We start from the raw sequence: 10,177 nt of genomic DNA, 5'->3' as shown, positions 1-10,177 counted from the left end.
GAATTGCCACACAAACCTAGATCGGCCAAAACCCAAATCAGCAAATACCCAGAGATGCGTTAGCTAAATACATGCTTATTGTAAGCTGCTAAGATTTTGCAGTTGTTTGTTATGCAGCTGTAGCTGACTGACATATCTTGTTGTCTTTCTAGGCTTCAGATTCCCATCCATAAATTGAATAAGTTTACTATATAACTTCAGATCTCTTCTAGCTTTAACTCTTTTTTCCTAAAGCAAACTTTTCTTCATTTCTATGTGGCCGAATATTTTTCTTTATCTTTTCTCGTACTTCTAAAGCACACTGCTGCACCTGTGAGTCGATATGTCAGTTCTGTATTTAATGACACTCACTGGGCAATAGAAAAGTCTTTAAAACCATAGCTAAAGAGCCACATGAAAAGTGCAGAGATAGAGGCTCAGATAAACAGTATACATTTAATTTCTGACCTTCAAAGTAGAAGTTTCAGAAAGAGCCCCTTGTTTCTTTAATGACTGAAAACGAGTATGTCTCCTGGGCAGATGGGTATGAGCATCTCCTAGACTCCTGAGAAGCATTTATATTTTTGGCTTACAGAATTTCAGCCAAAAGGGTTCAATCAAGCTTTATCTTTGGAGACCAGCTATCATCAGACTCCTCTCTGGTAAGGTATCTCTACGGTCATTTTAAAAAATGTTTTTATTTTTATTTTTTAAAGATTTTAATTAAACTATAGCTAACATACAATGTTACATTAGTTTCAGATGTATACCATACTTATCAGCATTTATATACCTAAAGAAGTGATCGCCATGATATGTCCAGCAACCATCTGACACTGTACAAAGCTATCATCATATTATTGGCTATATTCCCTGTAGTGCTGTAGACTACATCCCATGACTTTCTTGCTTTATACCTGGAAGTTTGAATCTCTTATTCCGCTGTACCTTCCTCTCCCTTTTTTGATTTTTCCATTACAGTTGATATTCAATACTTATAGTCATTTCTATAATAACTTCTTGACTATGTCATGATTTCTTTACATAGCAAAATAATAGTATTCAACCTCTTTAAATATGGAAAGTTAACTTTCTCCTTTTTTTTTTTTTTTTTTTTTCTTTTCTTTCCTGCATTCGAGGAAATTACAAAAACCTATTTCACTATCAGCGCTAAAACTACAGGTGGAATGCAAATACAGAGCTGAGCTCTCCAGGCTACATATTTGGGTCATTAAGCTCTATTGAGAAAGAAAACAGGAGACAGACAAGAGAGAAGGGTGTGTGTGTGTGTGTGTGTGCATGTGTGTGTGTCTGTAGATAAACAGGGTACAGGGCTGAACTCTGGAAGGACTAGGGGTAGAACAAGTGTGGTAGACTGAAAAATGTGCCCCCTCCTAAATATATCACGTCCTAATCTCTGGAACGTTAAATATTACCTTATATTAAAACCCGATCATTATATATAGGCATTATATAATTAACTTAAGAATCTTGAGATGGAGAGATTATCTGCAATTATCAAGGTGGGCATTAAAAGACAGTCATAAGTATCCTTATAGGAGGGAGGTAGAGAGGAATTTGAGAGATGAAAGAGGGGAAGACGATGTGGACACAGAAGCAGAAATCGGAGTGATATGGTCACAAATCAAGAAAGCCAGCAGCCACCAGAAGCTGAGAGAGGCAAGGAAGAGAGCGAGGCCAGCCCCGCCGACACCTTGATTTCGGCTCAGTGACACTGTCAAGATCCTTAACTCAATCACATCTGCAATGGTTTCCCCTCACTTTAGGTTCCCCAATCTCTAGAAATTATTTTATTCTTACCCTCCAAATACTTGATAAAGCTTCTTGTATAGAAAAGAGAAAATAATTCTATATATAATTATATATAATTCTCTGTCTGTCTGTCTGTCTGTGTCTCTCTCTCTTTATATATATATATACACATACACCCACATATATGTATATATATAATTCTCTATATATATATATTTTGTATATATTATATTTATTAAGTCATATTCATTAACTCATATTTTCTCAAACAAATCTAAGAATATAGGCATATCTATTCATCAACTAGTGAAACTTTTGATGCAAAGATACATTTACATTTTTCCTTTTTTGAAGAGCCATTGCCCATGTCCAAGCCTAGAGACACTCAGGAGGAGATCTGGTATAATCTGGCCTTTTCCTATTGTCCCAGTGGCTCTGAACATTGCCTGGAAGCCAATTCAGTTCTGCGTGGTTTGTTTAAGGAAGATTAGAGTTCAGGCTGATGTCTTTTTATCTCCTTAATTGTCAGAGAGCACAGCGGGGTCCTGAGGCTGTCCCCCACCAAGCCGTCTGCTTCATGATCACTCCTCTTCTGCTTCTGAGCATTTTGTAGGAAGGAGGAGATCTCTAACAGAACCAGCTACTGTGTTATGGGTTTATTATTTTAGCCCCTTCTAAGCACTCAGATAAACCTTGGATACAAAGAAGACTTGTCAAAGGTTAGAGAAAAAGCTCTATAAGCCATACATTGTCAATAAAATTCTATTGAATTCACCTCCTCATTCTTTTTCTGCTTGTCTTTAAAATCCTCAATTGATTTTTTTTTTTTTTCAGAATGCACAGTGTCACCCAGCTAGGGTTTCTAGTTGTTGGCAGGGAGTTCTCAGTGAAATAACAATTATTTGGTGCTGGTTTTGCAAAGTCAGCAAGTATATCACACAAAAACAGGGAAACTTTTCCCCCACAGCTCTTCTGGGGACGGGTGTGTGTTTGTGTGTGTGTGTGTGTGTGTGTGTGTGTGTGTGTGTGTGTGTTTGGTAAAATTCATTTTTCCTGCTCACTGTCTTTTGATTGTGCACCTGCAGTTTGATCATGTACTATATAACTCACCTTTGCTTAATCTGATTATACTTGACTGAAAATGAAAAGTAGTGTTTATACAATCTATTGAAGAGTTTGTAAGGAGAAACTGTTTAAAATTTTAGCACATTGTTATAGTTAAAATGCAGGGTTTCTTTACCTTATCACTGTTGACATTTTGGGCTGAATAATTCTTTTTTTTTTTTTTTTTGAGGAGAGAACGTCCTGTGCATTAGAGGATGTTAGCGGCACCCCTGGCTTCTACTGATTAGGCGCCAGTAGCACCCCTTCCCCATTTGGAATAATAAAAAATGAGCGTTGTCCAATGTCCCTAGGGAATTAGGGGTTGAAAACCACTAGTTTAAACTGTAAATCCATTTTGAGAAGATTTTTGGAGCAGTCTGAGGAGACTGTGTTGAAAACTGTATTAGAAAGTGTTGTAGCCAGCCTCCAAGATGGCTCCCAAAAATCCAGCTTCCTGGTATTCACACCCTTTGGTAGTCCTCCTCTACACTGAATAGAGCTCACCTGTGTGACCAGTAGGATACTGTGGGACTGACAGAGTGTGATGAGGAGACAATGCTTTCTTACTTACCTTGGGGACAGTAGAGCCATGTCATTAGAAAACTAAGTAGCGCTATGGAAAAGTGCATATGGCCAAGAGCCTCATGAGGAAGCCACCTTGGCAGTGGCACCTCCAGCCGCTGTCGAGCCACGAGGTGACTATAGCCCTGGACAATATCGTGACTGCAACCTCAGGAGAGGCCCTGAGCCAGAATCACGGAACAAGCCCCTCCTGGATTCCTAATATTCCGAAACTGATTATTCTTTATTATTGTTTTAAGCCTCTAAGTTTGGGGATAATTTGCTACACAACAATAGGTAACTAATAGAGAGAATTTCGAACAGATGAAAATCCAAGCAAAGAAAACATTTCTCTGCCCAGTAGTTTGTTTTTTCAGTCAGAGAGGTTTTCTTTGGTCTAGTTAAACAAAATTTTAAGAGTAGAATACTACTGATCATAGCATAACTAACAGAAGAAAGATAGAAAGCATATGAAGAGAATGAAACTAGAGTTTTTGTTGGGAAGAAAGAGAAAGCCTACTGCAACTGGCTAAATTTAGGGAGAAGCCTAATTTGTAAAATAATGGCATTAAGCAAATAAATCATGTATTATCTTTGTAAATGTTGGCTTTTTATGTATTAATAGATTGGGTTTCACTTAAAATATCATTATAGGATATTACAATACTAATCTATCTTTGTTTAAAAAATTAAAATAACCACAGTTTATTCTGTGAAATTACGCTGTCAAGGTTGTGTATCAGTTAGCTATTGTCACACTAACATTGCATAACGAAGCACCTCAAAACCCAGGGATATAAAGAAACAGGTATTTATTTCTTACTCATGCATCCTAGGGTCCACTACAGTCTGGCTGATCTTGACTGGACTTGGCTCCAGGTTGTAGGTTCAGTTCATCTCTGCTTCACACGTCTCTCATTTTCCTTAGGACAGCAGCTTGTTCAAGGCATGCTCTTCTCATGGCCGTGGCAGAAGTCCAAGAGTATAGAATAGAAACATATGATATCTCTTAACGTTTTGACTCAGAACTAGGATGCTGTCCCTTCTGCCCACATCCCACTGGCAAAAGCAAGTTATATGGCCAAGCTTAACGTCACGGGGAAGGGAAGTATACTCTACCCGTGGAGGCTGGGAGAGGTGGGGTAGGAAGAAATAAATATATGCTAATAATAGTCTAATCTATAGGTTGTTTTTTTCTTTTCTTTTTGTCCATTTCTATGCATATATTAATTTTATACTATTGTAGACAAAACCTTGTTTCACAATTTGCAACCATGACATGTTTCACAATTTACAAAGTTGATTAAATGTATTACAAGGCTCTACTTTCTATCACTTGTCTGACAGGTACAGTATTTTTTTCCTTTGGTTCACCAGGTAATCATATTAAAACATTGTGGGGGATGGTGAGGCTTACACCACGGAGGAGGTATTAATTCGGAATGCATTCAACTGTAAATATCATGAAACTCAATTCATAGTTGCTGAAACAAATAGTTTATTTTTCTCATATGACAAGCACTTTAAAGGAAGACAATATTGGGTGGGTGATATCATCGAAGATCCAGGTCTTTATCTCTTTCTGCTCCGTGATTGTTAGTGCATCGGCTTTTGTCTTCATGGTCATAGTACGGGTGGCGCAGTTCCATATGTCCAGAGTACATCCCAGGCAGAGAGAAATGACAGAGGACCATGGCAGCTGACACAATCTCCTCTTGTGTTCAGAAAGCAAAACATTCCCAGATCCACCCTCAGTGCATGTTCACTTATATCTCATTAGAAAATAAAGTTTCAAGCATTATAGCCTTTAGTTATTATTTTTCAAAGGCAAGGGTGAATGCCATTGAAAAAGGGTGTTGAGTCAATCTACAGTCTCTACCACGAGGAGACACACATGATTCCTCTACCCACACGCCCCTATCTCTAAGCAATCCTGACCTTCAGGTATCTACTTGTAACACAATATACATCTCATGGGTACCCCCTGACTAAACGATAACCTTGAACCTGGGTCTCTGTTCCACTTAGGAACTTGTCCATCTGAGCTTTTCATCAGGACACATAGAAATTAATTCTGAGTTTTCTGGATCGATTTAGAAGTTCTGGTATTTTCAAGCAATGCTATAACTTTTACTAATTTGAAAAATACTAGGCAAAGCTATTATTTTAAGTTTGTATCCTTGGGCAAGTTACTTAACTACTTTGATCTTATTTTAAAAAACAACAACAACAACAAACTACTGTCTTGTTGGGTTGCTATGATGATAATAGGCCACGTTTGAAAAGAACTTCGTACGTTGCCTGGCACTTAGTAGTTGTTACTTATAGCCAAATGCATTCCTAATTGATATACTCAGGGTGCTTTCAGCCTCACCATCTATCGCAATGTTTCCATGTAATACTCTGATGAATCAAAGAGGTAAGATGTACTGTCAAAAAAGGAATACTGTGAAATTTTATAATCAGCATCTGATATCGTACCATTATTGTTTCAAGATACTCCAACTCATTCTAATCCGCAGTTCAGCCTCCTTTAAATATTTTGGTAGCTTTGCATACAGTTTCAGAGCGTGATAAGGCTACCAATAACACGTCCAGAGCCTGTACCCAGTATTGCTTTCATCAGGCTGCCAAGTCTGTTGCATTGCATATCAGGCTTCTAGAATAGTCATATGGTAAGAAGATGGGTGAATAGGACTTTCGAAAATATGAAGGGGAAATGTAGACTAATAGAAAATATCATACCTGAAACAAAACCTCTAGGCCAAATAGAAATTAGAGTCCTTCCCTTCCTGGCCCCTCATCACCAAAGCTCCTCTCTGCTCCCCCTTAGGGCTGAGATAGGGCGCTGGAGAGAGCAAGACAGTTTCTGCTTGTGCCACCTTTTTGTAGAGATAAAAGCATTTGCTTTTTTCTTTCTCTCTTATTCCTCAAATTCACCGGTTACCACACTTATGCATATGTTATTTTCCACTCACAGCTCTAATTGGGATTCAGGTCCAATTGCTCACCTAAAAATTTAGCTAGATCAAGAATCAATTAGACTATTCAGTCACTAATTGCATGTGACATTAACCCAGATAAATAGACACATGACCTGTTACAAACTCATTGGTAGGTTGAGTGTTCTTGTTGAATTTCCCTCAACCTCACACACTGGAAGTAATCATAGGTTCTCTCCCTTTATCTATCAAAGATAACCCCAGTAATTTGGGGGTGAAGAGAAAGTAACCATCAAAAATTTTAAAGGGAATTATTTCTTCCTATTGTTATCACCTCGAATGTGAGAAGGTTTAAATTTAATAACAGTCCTCAAGTCGAAGGTGTCATTTAAAATTTTTCATTCTGCACATACTTCCATGTTTAGATTAATTTTCATAATCTCTGAGTAGGTGCGTGGATACCTATATTGCTCTCTTGTCAACTGAAAGGCATAAAGAAAACGGTGATAGTGGTGGCGGTGGCGTTTTCTAAGTGTCATTAGCATCTAAACAAGGAAGAGGACAATCCTGACACTTCAGTAAGGTTTACCTAGACCCTAGATTCGCTTAAATTATCAAAAAAGACTGGGGCTTGAGAGTGCCTTAACAATCATACCCTCATTATACAGACAGTTGTTTGTTTAGTGTTTGTATGTATGCATATCAAATGCAGAGACCTCTGATGTGTGTGATACCTACACCCATAAGTTCAGTGCTGTAAGGGTGTCTACACAGAGGAGACTTGCCTAAATCAGTCCTAAAAAAGTGGACGTGGACATTGTGTTCCACTCCACAAATACTAAATGTTATTAATGATGTCCACCTGGGTGTGAATGAGTTCCTATTAGACCTTAGGTATCTCAAGAGCTGTGACCAAGGATCACCAATGCATCTCCAGCACTGGAGCAGGCTGACATAAAGCCACTTAGTATATATTGCTTGAATCCATAAGTTATTTTTGTTTGAGGACAGGTAAGTCTATTTCATATCAGCAAAAATTTAATACAATAATGCCAAGTTGGAGAGAATAAAGGAGAAGGAAGCATTGAAAGTGGGGTAAATGAGAAGAATAGCAGTTTCACGGTTTGGGTTGGGCCAGCACTGTCTCTTCCTATTTAGAAAAAAAAAAAAAAATACTCAGGTGTATCACTTTAAAAGTAGGTTCCAAGTATTACAGAAATATTTGTAACATCCTCTCTCCTCTTTATTTTCCACTTGGGCAACAGGTTAAAATAGCAGTCATCTCTCATGATGTGGGTGGACCAATAATATTTCAGATTCAATACCATTTGCATAGGATGACACTCCATTCACAGAAAACATGAGAAACAATAATAATGCCTGACAGATTTTTGAAATAAATATTTTCCCATTAGGTATTTGCTTTAAATAGTTTTCTCAAGATTTTCATATTCAGAGTTCAAAAAAAAAAGCAAATAAAATATTCTTGGTCAGTTACATTTTAGACTCTTACGGCAGCCTGGTGAAGTGTGGCTGACCATTGTCAAGGTCATCATTTAGGGCAGAGGTTCTCAGCCAGGGTGATTCTGCCTCCCAGGGGATCTTGGCTGTCAGAACTGGGAGGGAGGCTGCTACTCGCCTCTAGTGGGATGCTGCTAAACGTCCTTCAATGCACTGGACACAGCTCCTCTACTATCCAGTGCCCAATGTCAAAAGTGACATAGTAGAGAAATATCGGTCAGAGGCAGGAGGCCCTGCTCCCTAGAGGAGGGGAACCATATAATTTATCATTTAAACCAGGACATGCTTGAGATGGAAAGGAGATGATGCTATTAGTAGTTATGCCAGGATAACAGACATAAACAGGGGCAGTCTCAGGCAAAGCCCCTGGTCCCTGCACCTAACAACTATGTGAACCTGGGCAAACAGCATCCTCATCTGTAAAATGAGGTGACAAGATTAGCCCCCGGGTCTCTTCAGGCTTCCAAGGATATAAGCCCTTAGTGTCTCAGGCATACATTCTTTTTTATATGTCACCTTTGTCAGTCCGTAAACTCTTCCAGAGTAGGCCTCTGTCCTATTTATTTTTCTGTCTCTTTTACACTCTTAACACGAGCCCTGCAAAAATAATGTTTGTCGAACCATAGACTTTCCAGCAGATTTACAACTTCCCACATCAGCAAAATGTTAACATGAAAGATTTTAAAAACAAACATATTTTGGTCATACTTCTCCATGGGGAAAGCGGATGGGGTTTGACTTTCCCTTCCTGAGTTATTACTGTGACCATATAGTTTATCTTCTAACCCCTGACACTTTTGAGAGCAGAAGGGAATTCTATTAATAACTATACCAGGAGAATAGGCATGAACTGGGAGGTACGATTGCCCTAGCCGGTTTGAATGTCATTAGAATTCAAACTGTCCACTAACCACACGCGTGTGACTGGCAGACATATTATAACTGCTGACCCCAATTATAGGGCCTCTGTGAAGATAAAATACAGCTAATTCCTTTCATCCACTGGATACTGTTTGAATCTTCCCTTCATTCTTGCAAAGCCCAGAGCTCACCTTTCCCCACACATATTCCACATTACACTAGCTGACCTTTTAAGCAAATGGAAAAAGTCCAGGAGCTCGGCTCACATTAATCTCACTGAGCTTTAGCCCATTCCTCAGCTCATAGGTTTGGACAGCACATCATTTAGAGAATGCCCGGGCCCTTCGTGATTCACATGGGCGGGTGAGGAAAGGGAGGGCTCTCACCCTGTCATCTCCCTCCTTCAGATAAAAATGGCAAAGCGTTTCTCTCACCGTTGGGAGGTTGGGAGGTAAAAACAGGCTCCTCCCATTTACTTACCGACCTGTTTCCCTCATTCAAAGTGTCCTTGTGAGTATTACTTACCTCTCTATCTCAAGATCTTACGCACAGTGGGTGTTTAATATATGTCGATTGAATGAATGGATGGATGGATGAACCATGGAGAAATCCACTTGTCTCCAGTATGGATAGAGATCAATGACCCCATGCTGTACCCCATAACAGTCTTGGGACTAAATACTTCAGCCGGACAGTCCCTTTCTTACCTCCCCTCTCTTGTCCTTACCTCCTTCACCAGATTGTCAGGCCTTGCACAAGCCATGTAGCATTCCAGCTCTTCGCTGCTTGTTTGAGGCAGAGAAAGTAATTTGATGAAAGTCCATTTCCACTTCTGGATATTTATGTGAAGAAAATAAAAACATTAACTCAAAAAGATATCCACACCTCTGTGTCCGTTGCAGCATTATTTACAGTGGTCGAAACATGGAAGCAACCGTGATGGATGATGGATAAAGAAGATATAGTGTATACAATTGATCCTTGAACAATGCAGGAATTAGGGGTGCTGACACCTCCCATGCAGTTGAAAATCTGTGTATAACTTAAAAAAAAAAGATTTATTTATTTTAATTAGTTTCAAGTATACAGTACATTGGTTAGACATTTATAGAGTTTATAAAATGATCTCCCCAATTGCTCCTTCTCTTCTCTGGCCCTCCACCTAGCCAATATGTTACTGCAAACTGCATTCCCTATGCCATGTTCCCCATCCCCGTGACCATCTATCGACTACTAATTTGTACTTCTTTAACCCTTCATCCCATTCTCCCAGGCCCCCAATACCTGCTCCTCTCTGTCCATTGCCAGTGCATATAACTTTTGACTCCTCAAAAACTTAACTACTAACAGCCAGTTGTATATTACTGTGTATATTTTATTGTAGTAAATGATAGAACAGACTAATAGCTACATCTATTTTATGCATTCATGACATA

At 39.0% G+C, this 10,177-nt stretch overlaps 1 long non-coding RNA gene across 1 annotated transcript in view; it reads right to left on the bottom strand.

Annotated features, from left to right (window-relative positions):
* Positions 1-4,212: 4,212 nt before the first annotated feature.
* LOC111741658 overlaps positions 4,213-10,177 on the bottom strand; it is a 189,171-nt gene continuing 183,206 nt past the window's right edge. The window contains exons 5-6 of the long non-coding RNA XR_002781052.1: positions 9,469-9,573; positions 4,213-4,370 (exon numbers count right to left, since the gene is read on the bottom strand). This is a non-coding gene — a long non-coding RNA (uncharacterized LOC111741658). The remainder of the gene's footprint in view (positions 4,371-9,468; positions 9,574-10,177) is intronic.

This window comes from Pteropus vampyrus, unplaced genomic scaffold (assembly GCF_000151845.1).
Source record: "Pteropus vampyrus isolate Shadow unplaced genomic scaffold, Pvam_2.0 Scaffold81, whole genome shotgun sequence".
Taxonomy (NCBI): Eukaryota; Metazoa; Chordata; class Mammalia; order Chiroptera; family Pteropodidae; genus Pteropus; species Pteropus vampyrus.
The sequence above is the reverse complement of the archived record's forward strand: the minus strand, read 5'-3'. Positions and strand labels throughout refer to the sequence as shown.